This window comes from Hemicordylus capensis, chromosome 1 (assembly GCF_027244095.1).
Source record: "Hemicordylus capensis ecotype Gifberg chromosome 1, rHemCap1.1.pri, whole genome shotgun sequence".
NCBI lineage: Eukaryota > Metazoa > Chordata > Lepidosauria > Squamata > Cordylidae > Hemicordylus > Hemicordylus capensis.
In genome coordinates, this window is record NC_069657.1 from 276,040,761 (window position 1) to 276,058,829 (window position 18,069).

The 18,069-nt window shown below is 46.6% G+C and overlaps 1 protein-coding gene across 13 annotated transcripts in view; it reads left to right on the forward strand.

Moving 5' to 3' along the window:
• The first annotated feature begins 15,768 nt into the window (after window positions 1–15,768).
• Window positions 15,769–18,069, forward strand: part of CYRIA (CYFIP related Rac1 interactor A) — a 97,702-nt gene continuing 95,401 nt past the window's right edge. For 3 of the 13 annotated variants that reach the window (XM_053285392.1, XM_053285390.1, XM_053285393.1), the window contains exon 1: window positions 15,784–16,088. The gene's annotated coding sequence lies outside the window, so the exon portion shown is untranslated. Of the gene's footprint in view, window positions 16,089–18,069 lie in introns of all 13 variants that reach the window. The other 10 variants (XM_053285386.1, XM_053285384.1, XM_053285381.1 and 7 more) reach the window with 9 other exon arrangements.

Below are 18,069 nucleotides of genomic sequence, written 5' to 3' on the forward strand. Positions count from 1 at the left end.
GTCAGTGCCTCTCCCTATTTGCTCCGGCATTTTCAGAAAAAGTAGCTTAAAACCAATATTTTTAAAATGCAGAAATACCTCAAGATAAGCTAGAATTCACAAGACAAAGCCCGACTTGTGTGTGGAGTGGGTCCGAAGATCCTGTAGGGATTTTGGAGTATGTTTAGCTGGTATGTGAATGCACACACACTCTCCCGAAGGAAATTCAGGGTAGAAGCCCTGTCTGTAAAGCCTCCTGGAGACGATCAGGAGACTATAACCACAGTCAATCAAATTGGCTATTGTCTCTGTAAGGAAATTTTGGTGATCATCCCTGTAACTTATTTTTTTGCACATAGGGAGAGTTATGCATATTGGGTCTGATTTGTATTGCCTCCATCTGACCCTGAAACCACAGTAACAGTTAATGACATGCTGGAATATCTTTTGCCTCATTCTTCTGAAGTTGCAAAGGGTGTCAGCTGAACTCAGGCTGCAGTGGACACTTTTAAGGTTGCACAAAAGAGCCCTTAGAATGCTCAGTTTCAGTTGTGAGAAATGAATCTATTGAACTTGCTTCTCTTGCTGTCTCCCCAACCCCCATTGTATTGAAGCACCTTTTCGTCAAAAACAGAATCTGCATTTTTGGTTAAAATTAAAGTTGGCTTGTTCCATTATTTGTATTTTGTTTTAATGACAAGAACACATGCACATGTGTTTCCTGTTTGAGCTGAGGTTCACATGGTCAGGATATGGAATGCTAACATGACAGATGTAATTATTGTGTAGGAGGAAGTTCATTCTGGTTAACGGGTATCCTATTCTTATTGTACTGTCACTCTTGTTTGATAGACTTACATTATATCAGGGAGATACTGCAGCAAATTCAGTGATATAGGAATCATGTGCAGGAAGCTGAAAGAGAAAAAATAGTCAAAATTTGCCTTGGGAAAAGTTCAGAAACTAAATCCTGCTGTTCAGTGAAGACACAATGGGGCACTTCTCACAATCAGCAAAAATTGGGCTAGCAGAGGCCCGGTGCTTCTTGAGTGGGTAACCGGGTAAGCCCGGTGGTTCTTGAGCGGGTAACCTGCTTGAGAACCCCTGTTAAAAAGCAGGTTTGCAGAGTGAGCGCTCCAGCAAACCTGCTTTTTACAATCGTGAGTAGCCGCGGCGCGCCTTCGTGCCAGGCCTACTCACAAGTAGACCCCTGGCCAGGAGGCTTAAAAGCAGCCTCCCAGCTCAGGGGTCTCCCCAGTATGCCCTGCGCAGTTGCACAGGGCATACTGGGGCTTGCGGGGGCCGCACTGCCCCCGCTCCCCCCACCCCCCGCCGGCTCCGTCTCGGGGCCGGCCATCGTGTGGGCAGCCGATCCGGCTGCCCAGGGCTCCCTGCTCGCTCGTGAGTGGGGAGAGCAGACTTAGCCAGCTCTTCCCGCTCACCAGGAGAAACCGAGTCTCACTGATCGTGAGACCCGGTCCTATTTGTGAATTTATTTTCACAAACGGCACATGTGGTGGCTGACCAGTATTTGGTACAGACACTTGACTGTTCCTCCGTATTTCGTCCCCAGATGCCACCAATTCTGCACATAGAAGATCAGCAGGTCAGGGAGAAGTATAGATTAGAACTTTTCTCCATGTTCAGGGCTGGGTTTCTTTTCTTTTCTTTTAACAATCGGTGATATGAGCTGCTATGCAGGGATACAATCCCTATCAGAAGGGATACAATCATGACACAGGGTTACAACCTCATTTATTTGTGACAACAAAGATCATAACAAAAGAACAGCCCTGCTGGATCAGTCCCAAGACCTATCTAGTCCAGCAACTTGTTTCACACAGTGGCCCACCAGATGCCTCTGGGAAGCCCAAAGGCAAGAGGTATGTGCATGCCCTCTCTCCTGCTGTTGTTCCCCTGCAACTGCTATTGAGAGGCATTGTGCCTCTGAGGCTGAAGGTGGCCCACAGCCATTGGACTAATAGCCATTTATAGACCTGTCCTTCATTAATTTGTCTAAACCCCTTTTAAAGCCATCCAAGCTAGTGGCCACCACATCCCATGGCAAAGAATTCCATAGATTAATTATGTGCTGTGTGAAAAAGTACTTCCTCTTGCTGATTCTAAACTTACCGACCTTCAGTTTCATGGGATGACCCCAGGTTCTAGGGTTGTGAGAGAGGGAGAAACATTTCTCTCTGTCCACTCTCTCCACTCCATGCATAATTCTATACACCTTGATCATGTCTCCCCTTAGTTGCCTCTTTTCTAAGGTAAAGAGCCCCAGATGCTGTAGCCTTGCCTCATAAGGATGGTGCTCTGGGCCCCTGATAATCTTGGTTGCTGTCTTCTGAACCCTTTCCATTTCTACAATATCCTTCTTAAGATACAGTGACCAAAGCTGTATGCAATACTCCAGATGTGGCCACACCATAGATTTATATAAAGGCATTATAATATTAGCATTTTTACTTTCAATCCCCTTCCTAATTACTCCTAGTATGGAATTAGCCTTTTTCCCTGCTGCCATGCACTGAGTCGACACTTTCAATGAGCTGTGCACAGCAACCCCAAGATCTGTCTCCTGGTCAGTCACTGACAGCTCAGATCCCATCAGTGTATATGTGAAATTGGTGTTTTTTTGACACGTGCGTACATTGAACCACATTTGCCATTTTGTCACCCATTTCCCCAGTTTGGAGAGATCTTTTTGCAGTTTCTCACAATCTGTTTTGTATTTCATTACCCTAAATAGTTTAGTGTCATCTGCAAATTTGGCCATTTGGCTACTTACCCCAATTTCTAGATCATTTATGAACAAGTTAAAAAGTACTGGTCCGATCCCTGGGGGACCCCACTTCTCACTTCCTTCCATTTAGAGAACTGTCCATTTATACCTACCCTCTGTTTTCTGTCCTTCCACCAGTTACCAATCCACACATTAAACTGTCCCCTTATCCCATGACTGCTAAGTTTACTCAAGAGCCTTTGGTGGAAGTCCAAGTATACTATGTCAACTGGATCACATGTTATCCACATGCCTGTTGACACTGTCAAAGAACTCCAAAAGATTAGTGAGGCAAGACTTTCCCTTGCAGAAGCCATGCTGGTTCTCCTTCAGCAAGTCATTTTCTTCTATGTGTTTAACAATTTTGTCCTTAAGTATGTTTTCCATCAATTTATCCAGCACCGAAGTTAAGTCGACTGGCCTATAATTGCTCAGATCCCCCCTGAATCATTTTGAAAATTGGAGTTACATTGGCTACTTTCCAGTCCTCTGGTACAGAGCCTGATTGTAGGGACAAGTTACATATTTTTGCTAGGAGATCAGCAATTTCACATTTGAGTTCCTTCTGAACTCTTGGGTTGATGTCATTTGGTCCTGGCGATTTGTTAATTTCTAGTTTTTCAAGATGGTTCAGAAGATTTTTCCTTGTCACCTCAAATTGGCCCAATTCTTCAGCTGCCAAACTGAAAAGCTCAATTCTGGTCCAGAGAGGGTATATGGTCAATATCCTCTGCCGTGGAGACAGATGCAAATAGCTTCTTTTAAATCTCCTTATCCTCTTTAATAATCCCTTTCATGCCCTCATCATGTAAGGGTCCAACCGCCTCCCTGGCAGGTTTTCTACTTCTGATATCTTTAAAGAAGTTTTTGTTATTCCCCTTGACACTTCTAGCTATATGCTCCTCAAACTCTCTTTTTGCAACCCCTAATGTCTCTTTGCATTTCTTTTGCCCCAGTTTATGTTTCTTTTTGTTTGCTTCATTTGGGCAGGACTTCCATTTTTTGAAGGAAGTCTTCTTCCCTTTTATAGCTTCCCTGACTCTACTTGTTAGCCATGCTGGCGTCCTCCTGAACTTGGTGGTACCTTCCTTCCTTCCTTGACAATTCTCCACTTGCATATATGCTGAATTGGATCACACTATGGTCACTGCTACCCAATGGTTCTGCAACTCTGACATCTCGCACCAGGTCTGACTCCTGGGTACCACTCAGGATTAAGGCACAGTCATGTGTTCTAAGGCACAGTCATTTAGCATGTCTAGAAATTTGGCCTCTGTTTCATTACCTGAATGTGAATTTACTCAGTCTATGTGTGGGTAGTTGAAGTCACCCATTATTACTGCCCTGTCTCTCTTTGACGCCTCTCTTTTTAGCTTCTCCAACTCAAGTTCACTCTCAGTGTTTTGATCTGGAGAGTGATAGCAATTCCCTAATAACACATTTCCTTTCAGTCCTCATAATGTTACCCATAATGATTCTGTGGAGGACTCTGGTCCACCTTGGTTTTCTAGTTTATTGGAATCTATCCCTTCTTTGATACACAGTGCTATTCCTCCCCCAATCTTCCCCTCCCTGTCCCTTCTGCAGAGTTTATATCCAGGAATAACCGCGTTCCATTGCACCAGGTTTCTGTTATACCCACTATCTATCTTCTCTATATTTAATTCTCTTAAACATACCCATCACTAATACCATGCTTTGCAGCTCTCGTGAGAGTTTGCAAGCAGCTATCGGTGGGGGGGGGTAGTGATGGGGAAGAAAACAATGATGGCAGCCAGTGGAGGGCTGGAGGAGGCAGTGGGCCCGCCAGCTGGCTGGCAAGAGAAAGTGCAGCCGGCCAGCACGAGGAAGTGGAGGGCTGGAGGAGGCGGTGGGCCTGCCAGCCGGCCGGCAAGAAATAGCATGGCTGGCCAGCGGGAGGAAGTGGCGGGCTATAGGAGGAGGTGGGCCTGCAACTAGTTGCGGGCCCAAGGTGGCCGGCAACTAGAGGCGCAGATGCTCTGTGCCTGGCCCAGCTAGTGTGTGTGTGTGTGTGTGTGTATATAAAATTTTCCCCCTTAGGCATACCAATCGATAATCCCATGCGTGACAGTTCTTGTGAGAGTTCGCGAACAAGCTGCTGGCAGGGGAAGAGGAAAGTGGCAGCGGGCGGTAGGGTGGGGAGAAGATGATGACAACGGCAGGCAGGCTGGTGGGTGGGCGGAGAAAATTATGATGACAGGCGGGCAGGGTGGGAGAAAATTATGGTGGCAGAAACTAGAGGGGCAGATGACCTCTGCCCTGCCCAACTAGTATCTATGTTTTCATTCGTAACCACATGCTGCAGCTCACCCATCTTCACTCGGAGGCTTCTGGCATTTGTATATAGACACCTATAGCCAAGTCCCTCACCTGGTGTTGACTTGTACTATCCCCCTTACCAGCCTTTGACCTATTTTGCAAGTTGTCATGTGTTTCCTTCTGCTCAACCCCTGGCTTTACTCTATCCCCTTTTGTTTTATCCAGAACATGTGCATCTCCACACAATAGGGGATTTTGGTGGCTGAACCAGTTACCTCCCAGTTCCTGACAGCAATCCCCCAGGTATCATTTTAAAAGCTGCTCTGAGACATTTTTGACTTTAAGTGCCAGCAGTTTGGTTCGATCTTGGTTCAAGTGGAGCCTGTCCCTTTTGTATAGGCTTCGCTTTCCCCAGAATGTATCCCAGTGCCTAACAAATATAAACCCCTCCTCATTGTTCTCATGAGAACACGATACACAGGACAGAAAGCCATAGTCCAAATAGAACATAGTGAAACAGACTGGTTATAGATCGGCAAAGGAGTAAGACAAGACTGTATACTTTCTCCTTATTTATTCAGTTTATATGCTGAACATATACTGAGAGAAGATGGATTAGAAGAAGATGAGCATGGTTTTAAATTTGGAGGAAGAAACATCAATAACCTGCATGACGCTGATGACATCACTCTGATAGCTGAGAATGCAGACGATCTACAAGCTCTAGTAATGAAAGTCAAGGAGTACAGTGAAAAAATGGGGCTACGGCTAAATGTCAAGAAGACTAAACTAATGACAACGGACACAGCAACCAGCCTCAGAACTGACAATGAAGACATTGAAGTGATTAATAGCTTCTGCCTTTTAGGATCAGCCGTCAACAGTAAAGGATCTATCAGTGGAGAAATACGCCACAGACTAGCACTTGGTAGGGTTGCAATGAAGGTCTTGGAAAGGATATTTAGATGCCATGACATGTCTATACCTACAAAGATTAGAATCATTTGAATGATGGTTTTTCCTGTGACACTCTATGGATGCAAAAGCTGGACTTTGAAGAAACAAGATAGAAAAGGTATTGACACTTTTGAACTTGGGTGTTAGAGAAGACTTGAGGAAGGGAAGGTATCACTGATTTGGTAGAAGTGCTGTTGAGAGAGGTTTGAGGGTTGTCAAATCTCTTCCAGTGTAATGTTTCAATGTTTTCTACAATATAAAAAAAATTAAAATTAAAATGTATGTAAGGCACATTCTCATATCACTTCTGGGATGTAATCCTCTCAGCAATCAGTCAGTTTTATCTGTGCTGCTGCTGCTGCAGCTGTCAAAAAGTGACATTGTTCACAGTGGTATGTGCAAAAGCTTGATTTGCTTAGAGGTCTTTATAGGGCATCGGCCTCAGGATATGGTATCTGTAGAGTATGGTATCTGAAAATCAGCACCACAGGTGGCACCATGGTTGGGAGTACTGGGCGCTTTCCAGACTAGCAGCAAAATGCCTCCGTTCAGTCAAGTCGCATTTGGGACATAAACAGCAGGGGGAGCAGTCTCGCAGCAGCAACCTGAAAAAACAGCAACTTTTTCACTCCGGATGTATGTCCTTGCTCTACATCGCAACTATTGAATTCGCAACAAGGCATTGGAAATGTTAATGGTACCCTGCTGTCTCCATAGGGACTGCAGTGTCACAACGCAGGAAGTGTGGAAGCACAGTTCCGAGATATGTCCTGACCCCGTTGTAGGGTCTAGTTGGAAAGTGCCCTGGCAGACTCTTCATCTTTAGTGCTGCTTACTTTACGGTAGTCCTATTTTGGGTCATTTTGATTTCCAGATATGTCCAGATGAAAAGTATGGCCAAAACCTTTTAACAGCAGACTCTGGGAGTGGAAGTTTATTCTTTCTTTTCCTGGTGTGTGTGTGTGTGTGTGTGTGTGTGTGTGTGTGTGTGTGTGTGTGTACAGGCAGAATCTGTCACCAGGCCTAAGCTGCAGTTAAATTCTGCAGCCAGAACATGCGTAGGCTTTGTGGTCACCCTCTGACATGAGCTCCTTAAATTTCTGTAAAGTGTTTCTGAGCAAGGCTGCTGAAAACCTGAAAGGAAACTATCTTCTTGGTCATTTCCATGTTGTGATTGCATATATAATATTGCCCTCATGACAATTTTTTTGTTTTTTAATTTTTTTTCAAACAATCTGATTCTCCAAGGGCTCTTTTGACACAAACCACAGATAGATGAAATCATGTTTACCTTAAGCATCCCCCGCTCCCGCCCCCAGTTCTCTTTGATCTAGCATTTGGGGACCAGAGCTAGCATCTTTGCAGTCACTTGCACACAATGAACAGATTACATTGTTAGGGATCCAAAAATATAACGCTGTTGCCAGGAAACAATTTCTGGATGTAACTGGAAATGTGTTGCCACAAAGTGGCTGAAATCAGTTTGGTCTCCTAGTGATATTAATAGGATCAAAGTAAATATGACATACCTATTGTGCTACATCTGGCAATATTATTAAGAATAATAAATTTGAATTATTGCCATTATGTCAAGGGAATCTACTCTTTCTGTAATAACATGTAATTTATTTTATTTATATTCTGTCCAGAACAGCTGCCACTATGGAAGAATAACCAGTGTATAAATAATATATTTCTTTCAGGTGTACGTTTCTTATACAACAGAGGTTTGGTTATTGTTTAATGTGGACTGCATTGAAGTGTCTCTTCCAAAGGCAGAACTACAATGATTTCCTCACCAGCTTTCTACTGTCTCTCTGTTTAGGGGAGTTGGGGAACTTGTTCGTTTTGACATACACATCTTGTGCTGGTTGTGTGTCTGTATTGTATACTTTGGCTGCCTGCCTGTTTATTTGAGTTTTTATATTTACGTTTATATCCCACTCTTCCTCCAAGGAGTCCAGAGCAGTGTACATGGTTAAGTTTCTCCTCACAGCAACCCTGTGAGATAGGTCAGGCTGAGAGAGAAGTGACTGGCCCAGCGTCACCCGGGGAGTTTCATGGCTGAATGGGGATTTGAACACAAGTCTCCCCGCTCCTAGTCCAATGCTCTAATTACTATGCTATACGGTTGCTGTATTCGAGGCTGTTTTTTTCTGTCATGTTATTTCCCATAGGCACATCTGTGAGGTTCAGTGTCAAAATTCTGCAAGTAGTTTCACAGTGATTTCATATTTGGGGCACTGTGTAGTGTGTTTTAATGGTTCTGTGTAGGAGCCGTTTAAAAAAATTGCTGTTGCCACAGCAAGCTGCTATTTTTGCCTGTGCTATGGATGAGCATGTTATGGCAGTATGATCACTAAGCTGTTGTGGGGTGAGGGGAAACAGGCCACTTGGCACCATGTAGACACATAAGACTTCCAGCATGGCTAAGTGCATGGGGCTCCTTTCTGACACAGAAAGCAGGACACAGTTTTGGGATTTCAGGGGAAATCCACATAACTATAGGGAACTTAGGGGAAACCCAGGCTGGGTGCGGCGAGGGGGGAGGAGAAATCCTCAGCTGGGAAAACTCTGCTGGCATGTGAAGAATTGAAGCTTCCTTCCCTTCATGGTTAATACAGATAGTGGTAGCTGGAAATTACTTCCTTATTTACCACTTTTTTTTTTCTTTTGCCCCAGGCTCTGGGAAAAGCTGCTGATGTTCATATATGGCTTCTTGATGTCACATACCAATCTTGTACTAACAGCTTTCCCTGCTCACTCACTCTGGATAGTACTTTTCCTGACACTCTAACCCTTCCTTATCTCTCGTCTGACTATTGGATGCAGATATGATGTTAAGTAGTAGATCTGTGAAATGCACCCTGTGCTACATAACCCTTGCCCATAGTGAGGTAAGGGCTGCCCAAACATTACAAACTGATGTTACCTAGTCTGTTCCAGGGAAACGTTACAATCAGCTGCCGGTCAGCAGTTGCACACAGGGTCAAACTGGGGTGGGGGGATAGGGACAGAAGAGCCATTTGCCTTGAGCCTCAAGCTCAAAGGGGGCCTCAAATTTTGACATGTTAATCTTTGGGTACCATTTTGTTTCCACGTGTTGTCATTTTTTAATTTGTATTATGGTTAAGGACCTCAAAAGCTGGCAGTGGGCCAGCCCCTCTGGACTTCTGAGAGGGCCTGATTGTACAGTCAGAACTATATGAAAATCTAAGTATATCTGTACAGGCATGCACTACCCCTTTCAGTGGTTACATATCTCCTAGGTTTTTGTTTTTTAAATCGAACTGTGTGTAGTAGGTACCCTTAAGAAGAGCCTGTTTTAATTTACACAAGCAACTGCTTACAGAGAGCTTAAATACATTCAGCCAAATTGTAAGGTCAGTATTCCTGACCTCTGCTAGTTAAAGCTTTTAATCTAGTGACCACATTCTAAGCCACTCATTAAAATAATGGTCATTCTAGAGCAGGCTAGTAGGTTGTGATTCATTCAGAGAACGCTAGCCACTGGACAAGCTAGCCCATATTTCCCAATCAATGCTTTGGCTAGCCATTCCAGAGCACATTTACTTTTATTAATTTAACCAGGGAACAACGTGGTTTAAGCTGCCACAAATATTTATTGACACCACCAACATGAAATAGAACTACTGAAAAGCAGAAAGTTTAATCTCCAAAAGTAACTGTTTCTAGATTTTTATTTTTTGCACAGGACGAAGGATTGCATCACCGCTTGCTCAGGTTTTCAGACAGTGAGGTGGGCATGGACACATTCACATGATTTCTTTTGTATCAGGAGAAGATATGCATCTCATGTACATAGAATAAGGCTCATCCACATGAGTGCCAGGCTTGTGGTGGCTGCATTCTTTTAACCTGCTGTTAGGCTTGCCATTCTGACTGGAGATTTCCTCCACCACCAGCCCCGGCCACCCAATATTTTCCATAATATCAAGCCATGAAAATCTCCAGGATTGCTTTTCAGTCTTTTCTGGATGCTAGTTCCTAGAGACTCCAGGCCAGGCATGGAGTGCTGGCCACCTTACATGCTGTGCAGCACAATCCTATGAGAGCCAGGGTAATATAGTGCTTACCATACTGGACTAGGAACAGGGAGATCCAGGTTCAAATCCCCACTCAGCTATAAAGCTCATTTTGGACGAATCACTGTCTTTGCTCCTCTGAGGAGGAAATACATATGCAAAAGTAAGTCCCATTGAGCAACATTGTACTTACTCCCAGGTAATTGTGCCTAGAATTGAAACTATCTTATTAACAGTCAAAAGAGTACTGTTCAGCTTTTGTGTGCATATCTATCTGTGAAATGAGGGTCTAACACCCTAGAGTTCTCCCTACACCTTCTGAATTTGTGTCTATCATGTAAGTATGTAAAAATGCCCTACAGGAGCGAGGGCAGAGAAAGCTGGCAAAAGGCTAATGACTGTGAAGATTGTGATTGTGAATCTGGTTCCACCCAACAGTACTTAAACTATAGGCTGTAGGATTATTGTTATTTTAAACCAATGGTAGGGCTTGAATCTGGCAGCTGCACAGTAGGCTGTGCATTTCTCCTGAAGCTTAGGTGCTTAGGTCTATGCCAGGGAAACACATCCACAGTGTTTGTTTTATTTATTAGTATAATGTTGTTATTGCTATTATTTGTTTTTAAACTGTATATTTTAAGCTGCCTTGAGCACATGTAATGGAAAGGCGGGATGGAAATATTTTAAACAAGCATACCTTTCTTCCTGTCCTGCATCAGTTTCAAGGCACATGATTTAACAGCTGTTTTCCCCCCTGGATTATCAAGGTGTACAAGGCTGTGATCCTATATGGCTCACAGAGGCATAATTCTTGCTGGACAGTGAGTGGATTCTTTTAATAGAAATGAAAGCATTTTATTACTGCTATCCCAGAGTTACTCCCCTTTACTACCACGCTTTTGAGCAGATCACCAGTCCTTAGAGTACGTTTCAAGGGTTTGGGAGAATGAAGCACTTTCCAAGTTTAGCTGCTTCCCTTTTAGATTACCCCCCACACCCTTTAAGTGTTGTACTGAAAGGGAATTAACAGCCCTTTCCTATGTAGAGTTTGATGCACCTAAACCCACTGAAATGAATGGGCTTGCTTGACCAAACTCTGCATGAGATCAGGTTTAAAGGCTGCAATAATATGCATGCCCAATGGGGGATAAGTCCTGTTGAACTCAGCTGGACTTCTTTCTAAGTCAACCTGGAAAGGATTGGGCTTTTAGTGCCTAGCTCACTTTGCAGCAACTTCCATTTATGTGTGTAGCCCTATTTGGACATTTTAATAGAGACACTGTACATGATTACAACGCTGAAAGTGGGTCAAGAAGTCCCATCTGAAGAGGCAACTGTTGTAAACAACATGGCGGGCATTTCTGTGATTGGCAGGCTCAGGTGCTTGAGCCTGCTGACCACAGAAACACCCGCCATAAAGGTTATGGCATTTGCCTCTTCACACAAACACTGCTATCACCATGAGGAGCATGGTGAAGGGGTGAGTGATGCACCATGGGTGGGCCATCTGGGCCCATTTTTAGTGGTGTAATTGTGTTCAACATTTTTACTATAATGTCTAAAGAGGGCTTGAGAGGTGCTGGACTCCAGCTAGACTGGACACTATGTCCAGTAAATCCCTAATGTGTAATGGCTGGTTGTAATGATTACATGGTACATGCTCAAAGCATTATTTTATTATTTTCTTTTACATTGCCCTTTTCTTCACAATAGTCCTGGTGTTTCACTCAGGTAGAGATCTCATATCTTAAACCTCTTTTGATAAGAAACGTGTTGGGAATTCTCTCTGGTAGGAGAAACCCCTTTTCATTATAGCAGAAGTCAATCTACAGCAGGGTTAGGCAACTTTGGCATTCCAACAATTGTTGAACTCCAACTCCCATCATCTCCCTGGTCTAAAGCATCCCCAAAACATGTTATATTTACTGCTGTGTGGAAGTAATATTGCAATTCTGCATGTGATTAAATGAAAAGGCAACAATTGGCTGGCATGTCAAGAAACCTCAAGGAGCATGTCTGGAAAAACCCAAAGCCTGGAGTTTTCCCAGACAGTAGGCTTCACTGCAAGTTTGAAGTTGCCCCCCAAAAATGAATGCAAAAAGTGGATTTTTTTAACCCCGGATGTAACTTAATGTGTAAGGAGAAACTCAAGTATGTAGTACACTGCTCTGGGCTCCTTGGAGGAAGAGCGGGATATAAATGTAATAATAATAATTCGCAGGGACTTCAAGATAGATCTGGTTGATATGTGAATGCACCCCCTCCATTCTGGAGGAGATGCGAGCTAAAAGCTGGGTGTGAAAAAGCTCCTTTTCTAGAGCATCAAACCCATTTTGGAATGCCGGCGGTCAAGCTGGTTCGGAGGTGGGGGAGTCCCTTTTAAGAGGCAGGGAGGGTAATCGTCCCTGCCCCACCGCTCTCCCCAAAAGTGTTGGTGCGGGGCTGCAGTGTACCTCCCTGTTTCTGGGCTGCGTTGCGAACGCAGCACCAGTCTTAGCTCCTGAAGGGGCCGGGCGGCCCCTTCAGGAGCTAGTTAGGCTGGCGCTGCGTTCGGAGCACCAGCCAGGAGCAACTCTTCCCTGCCTTTGCACTGAACATATACTGAGAGAAGATGGATTGGAAAAAGATGAGTAAGGTTTTAAAGTTGGAGGAAGGAACATGAATAACCTACGCTACACTGATGACACCACTCTGACAGCTGGGAATGCAGATGATCTGCAAGCTCTAGTAGTGGAAGTCAAGGCACACAGTGAAAAAATGAAAGTACAACTAAATGTCAAGACTAAACTAATGACAATGGGTACAGCAACAAGCCTCAGAATTGATAATTAAGACATTGAAGTGGTGGATAGCTTCTGCCTTTTAGGACTGACCGTCAACAGTCAAGGATCCAGTGGTCAAGAAATATACTGCAGACTAGCACTTGGTAGGGTTGCAATGAAGGCCTTGGAAAGGATAATTAGATGCCAAGATGTGTCTATAGCTACAACTATTAGAATCATTTGGACAATGTTTTCCCCCGTGACACTCTATGGATGCGAAAGCTGGACTTTGAAGAAGCAAGATAGAAGAAACATTGACGCTTTTGAACTTTGGTGCTGGAGAAGACTTTTGAGAATACCATGGACAGCCAGGAAAACAAACAAATGGATCATAGAACAAATCAATCCAGAATTTTCACTTGAGGCACAAATGACCAGACTGAAACTATCATACTTTGTATACATTATGTGAAGATCCAGCTCCCTTGAGAAGTCCATGATGCTGGGAAAAGTTGAAGGAAAGAGAAGAGGAGGATGACCAGAAGCAAAGGGGATGGACTCGATTACAACAGCAATGAATGCACCACTGAGAGACATTAAAAGCCAAGTTGAAGACAGATCATCCTGGAGAGAATCTACCTATGTGGTTGCTAAGAGTCGACACTGACTTGGTGGCACTTGGTCAATCAACAATCAATCAATCAATCAATCACTCAGAATACAGAAGGGGTCTACCATTGCCTCCTCCCGAGCAGTAGATGATGCCTTTCAGCATCTTCCTATATCGCTGCTGCCCAATGTAGGTGTTTCCCATAGTCTGGGAAACATACCAGTGGGGATTCGAACTGGCAACCTCTGGCTTAGTAGTCAAGCCATTTCCCCATTGCGCCACTTATGCTTTACCTCACAAGTTATGCTTTACCTCACAAAAACCCTGTGAGGTAGGTTAAGCTGAGAGATACATGACTGGCCCAGTGTCACCCAGTGCGCTTCATGGCTGAATGGGGATTTGAACTCAGGTCTTCATGGTCCTAGTCCGACACTCTCTAATCACTACACCATGCTTTTTCTCCAGTAGCAGTTTACTTCAACTAGATAGTTTCCTGTCCCCAAAGAGCTCACAGTCAAAAAGACACACAAATTAGACACCAGCAAGAGTCTGGACTGGAAGGATGTTGTGTTGGGATTGACTAGGGCCTGTGGGCATAAAAGAATCTCTTTGAAAGGTACATATGGACATAGGAAACTACCATAGGAAGCTACCACTGGTTCATCTGTTGTCTACTACATTGACTGGCAACAGCTCTCCAGTGTTTTCGGCAGGAGTCAATCCCAGCTCTACTTCAGGATGCCAGGGACTGAACCTGGGACCAGAATGCTCTATTATTGCACTATAGCTTCACCTCTTTGCCCAGTTAGCATCTAGTTTGCCCATAGCTTGCAAACCTGCCAACATGTCCCTATTTTCACATTCAGGTGAATGGGGAAATTGGGACATGTTGGCAGGTATGAGCTGGGGGTATCTATCTATCTATCTATCTATCTATCTATCTATCTATCTATTTCTCTAAGACGGGCCATGCGTGGGGAAGTGGCAGAAAGGAGGCGATTGGCTGACGGAGGGTGGGAGGCGATTGGCCAACAGTGCGCAAGAGTTCAGGAAGCGAGAAGGCAGCAGTTAGAGAGGAGTGTGGGCAGCCTCTTCAGAAAGCCAGGGAGTTTGCCGGCTGGGGTCGTGAAGCAGGGAGTTTGGGGACTGAGGACAGAGTTTGTGGAGGGCCAGGGAATTCTGCCAGGGAATTCAGCAGAAGGGGGCGGCTGCAGAAAGCGGTTGGGCGGCAGGGAGGCCATTGTTAGTGCCCACCCGCCACACCTGCCGGTGGAGGAATGGAGACTGAAGGACAGTTGGACAATGACAGGTCAACACAGGCCAGCGAGAGAGTTGTGGGTGGGGGGAGAGAGTGAGAGAGGTGGGAGAGAGTGAGCGAGAGAGTTGTGGGAGGAGAGTGATGCCTAGGCATGTGGCAGAAAGGAGGTGATTGGCTGATGGGGCGGGGGGGAGGAGGCGATTGGCTGACAGCGTGTGAGAGTTCGCTAAGCGAGAAGGCAGCAGCCAGAGGAGTGTGGGCGGCTGCTTCGGATTGTGAAGCAGGGAGGGGGGAGAGCGTGAGAGAGTTGTGTGGGGAGATCAAGCAAGAGAGTTGTGGGGGGGGAAGCGAGTGAGAGAGTTGTGGGGGGAGAGAGCGAGTGTTGTGGGGGGGGAGAGCGAGCCAGCGAGTGAGCCAGAGAGTTGGGGGGGGAGAGCGAGCCAGCAAGTTGTGTGGGGGGAAGAGAGCGAGCGAGAGAGGTGTGGGGGGAAGAGAGCGAGCGAGAGAGGTGTGGGGGGAAGAGAGCGAGCGAGAGAGGTGTTGGGGGGAGAGCGAGCGAGAGAGGTGTTGGGGGGAGAGCGAGCGAGAGAGGTGTGGGGGGGAGAGCGAGCTCGTTGCGGGGGGAATGAGCAAGTTGCGGGGGGAGAGAGTGAACGAGCGAGTTGTGGGGGGGAGCGAGTGTTGTGGGGGGGAGAGAGCGAGCGAGAGAGTTGTGGGGGGGATGCCACAGGCTCCGTGCAGGACTACACAGATGCTCTGTGCGGGGTCTGCTAGTTTTCTTTATATTTTACGTTCCCCGTTTCTTCAGCGCCACGTGTCACAACGTCTTCTGCAGCAGTTGTTTTCGGGTTGGTTGTTGTGGGTGTTAGTTAGTTGTGGTTCCCCACCGCCGGAATTATATCATTTCTGGTCTCTTGTACGCTCATGTTATATCCGTTCTTATTATGTATGACTTTCCATTGAAAGGCCTGCCCAGCCCTGACCCTGAAACCAGGCTCTGGGGGGGAGAAGCCTTCTTCGTCGGACTGCGTGCCTACACGAAGACGAAGCATTCCTGCCGCCCAGGAGAGCGCGCGCGGTACTGGCGCCCCCTTGGCAACTGACGGAGGCGGCGTTTGCGGCAGCAGCAGCAGGCGCTCAGGGAAGAGGCAGGGCCGAGCGCGCCCTGACTGACAGCGCGGAGCACCTCCCCTAGCAACAAATACGGAGAGGAGGAGGACGAGAAGAAGAGGCGAGCGACTCTCAGGGAGTGTCCCGCCCGCTGCCGCCTCCTCCTCCTCCCTCCCGCGCCGCCGAGCTGGGTCGGCTCATCCTTGCGAGCGCCTCCCGGGCATGGCTGAGCGTTCCGTTGTCTGCAGCGCTTTGAAGCGAAGGGAGCAGGTGAGGGCGCCGGGGATGGAGAAATAACGTGAGTTGTGGCGGGTAAAGAGGGGAGAGACCCACGACTTTCTGCCTGGGGAGAGGAGGGGCAACGGGCACAGCTATGCGGGCGGGGAAGGGAGGGAAGGAAGAGAAAGGGCCCGGCCTATGCGGTGCAGCTTGGTGGCTGGGTCTCCACCGTAGGTTTGCCCGGTGACTGGAGCGCGCTGCAAAGCGAAGCAGAGCGCGCCGGATGACTAGGGATGGCGGGAGATGGTGCAGGGCGCTGCTTGCGCTGAGGATCCGCCAGGATCCAAACCTGTCCTCTTGGGCAGGTTGTTGGGCTCCTGGTTTTTCCGCCTTTTTGCTGAGACGCCTTCCCTGGGGGATCCTGCCAAGCGCCCACCGTTTGGAGTGTGTGACCCAGGGCAGGGCACTCCTCATGCGCGTCTACTCGGAAGGAAGGGGCACCGATTTCGAGGGGCTTCACTCCCCAGTCGATGTGCATCGGATCGAGAAGGTTGCATGGGGGTGAGGAGGAAAAGACACCTGTTACTGGTTAGCTTCCCTCCCAATAGTGACCTCGGCTTCAACTGTGATTTGACTGGCTTACTAAAAGGATTAAAGAGGCTGCAATGCCTTTTAACAAACCTCCCCTTTCCCAGTCTGAAGTGGAAGTTGTACGTGGGCGACGGAAGGTTCACCTGTCTTTGTTCTGTTCAGTTTTGGACCTTAGGAAGGAACCTAAGTGCTCTGCGGTTTTTCTGTTTCTCTCCCCCCACTCCACCCCCGCCCACTTTGAGGATGGATTGAGATGTCCGGTTTAATTCTAGTTCTGGTTTTGTTTGGTTTCCTCCTACGATGTGTGCAGTGGGGTGGGAAGTGCCTCTTACTGGTGTGGTTCTCACTTTTGTGTTGCTGTCATGATGAACTAGAAAAGTAGAACTGAGGGTGGAGGAGGGATGGGGTTGGATTATGGAATTGTTGCCTGGATATCCATATGGACCATTTACCCCACTGTTTTCTTGCTAAGTCCTATGGACTTGCAGGGTTCGGCTCCATTGCTAGATAGCTTTAGGTGTGTAGATGTACTAAACAGAGAATTCAAGGCCTGGCAAAAATATGATGTAGAGCCATATTTGGCTTTAAACCATTGCAAGTGCGACTAGGTTAGTGCCAAGGGGCCTTCACATTGCAGTGTTAATGTTTTGAGCCATGTGTATCTTGTAATCCCTGCAATGCTGCCACTAAGCTCAGGGGAAATTCCCAACATGCAGAGCCCCCCCTCCCCCCGCGCTGCCGCCTTTTGTGGTAACCAGTTGGTGCTCATGATGTTCAAAGTTAGCCTGAAGATATTTGGAAAGGGCGCATGGTGCAGTCTTCATCGGCCAATACCTTTTTCCTAACAGTCTCCCTCATGTACTCAAGGTTGTACAGGCTTGTAATAGGACTGCGTTATGTCAAAAAGAAGGCGTGTTTCAATCAGTCCTTGCATTAAGGATTAAACTGTATTTGTTGGATGGGGAAGAATATCTGTAATAGGGAACTTTTTTCCAGGAGAGTAACTCAGAACGGAAAGAGAGACTTAAACCCTGTTCAGACATTGAGGCTGTTCGCAAGAGCAGCCCTACCCAGGCTTGTACAGTCCTACCAGGGTAAGGCTGCTTGTGTGAAGCGCCGAGATCATGGCCCATCCTGGTGTTGCCCCTAGGCTGTTTCCTAGGTAAGGATCCTGGTTGTGTGTGTGCTGCAGACACAGAGCCAGGTGCCTAGAGCGCCTAGACTCAAGGGAGAGTCCCCCAATGCACCGCACTCCTCACCTGGTGCATTGTGGGATTTTAGGGCAGCATTTCCCTGGACTCCAGAACACCATGCCACTCACTGCAGCAGTTATTGTGTGCACAGCGGCGTGGCGTAGCACAGGGTTCCAGGAAATAGTATGGGGAAAGGTAGGTATACTCCTTCTTCCCCCCTCCCTAGCCACCAGGGAGTTTAGTCATGTGAACAACCTTATTATGTTGTACCTCTGT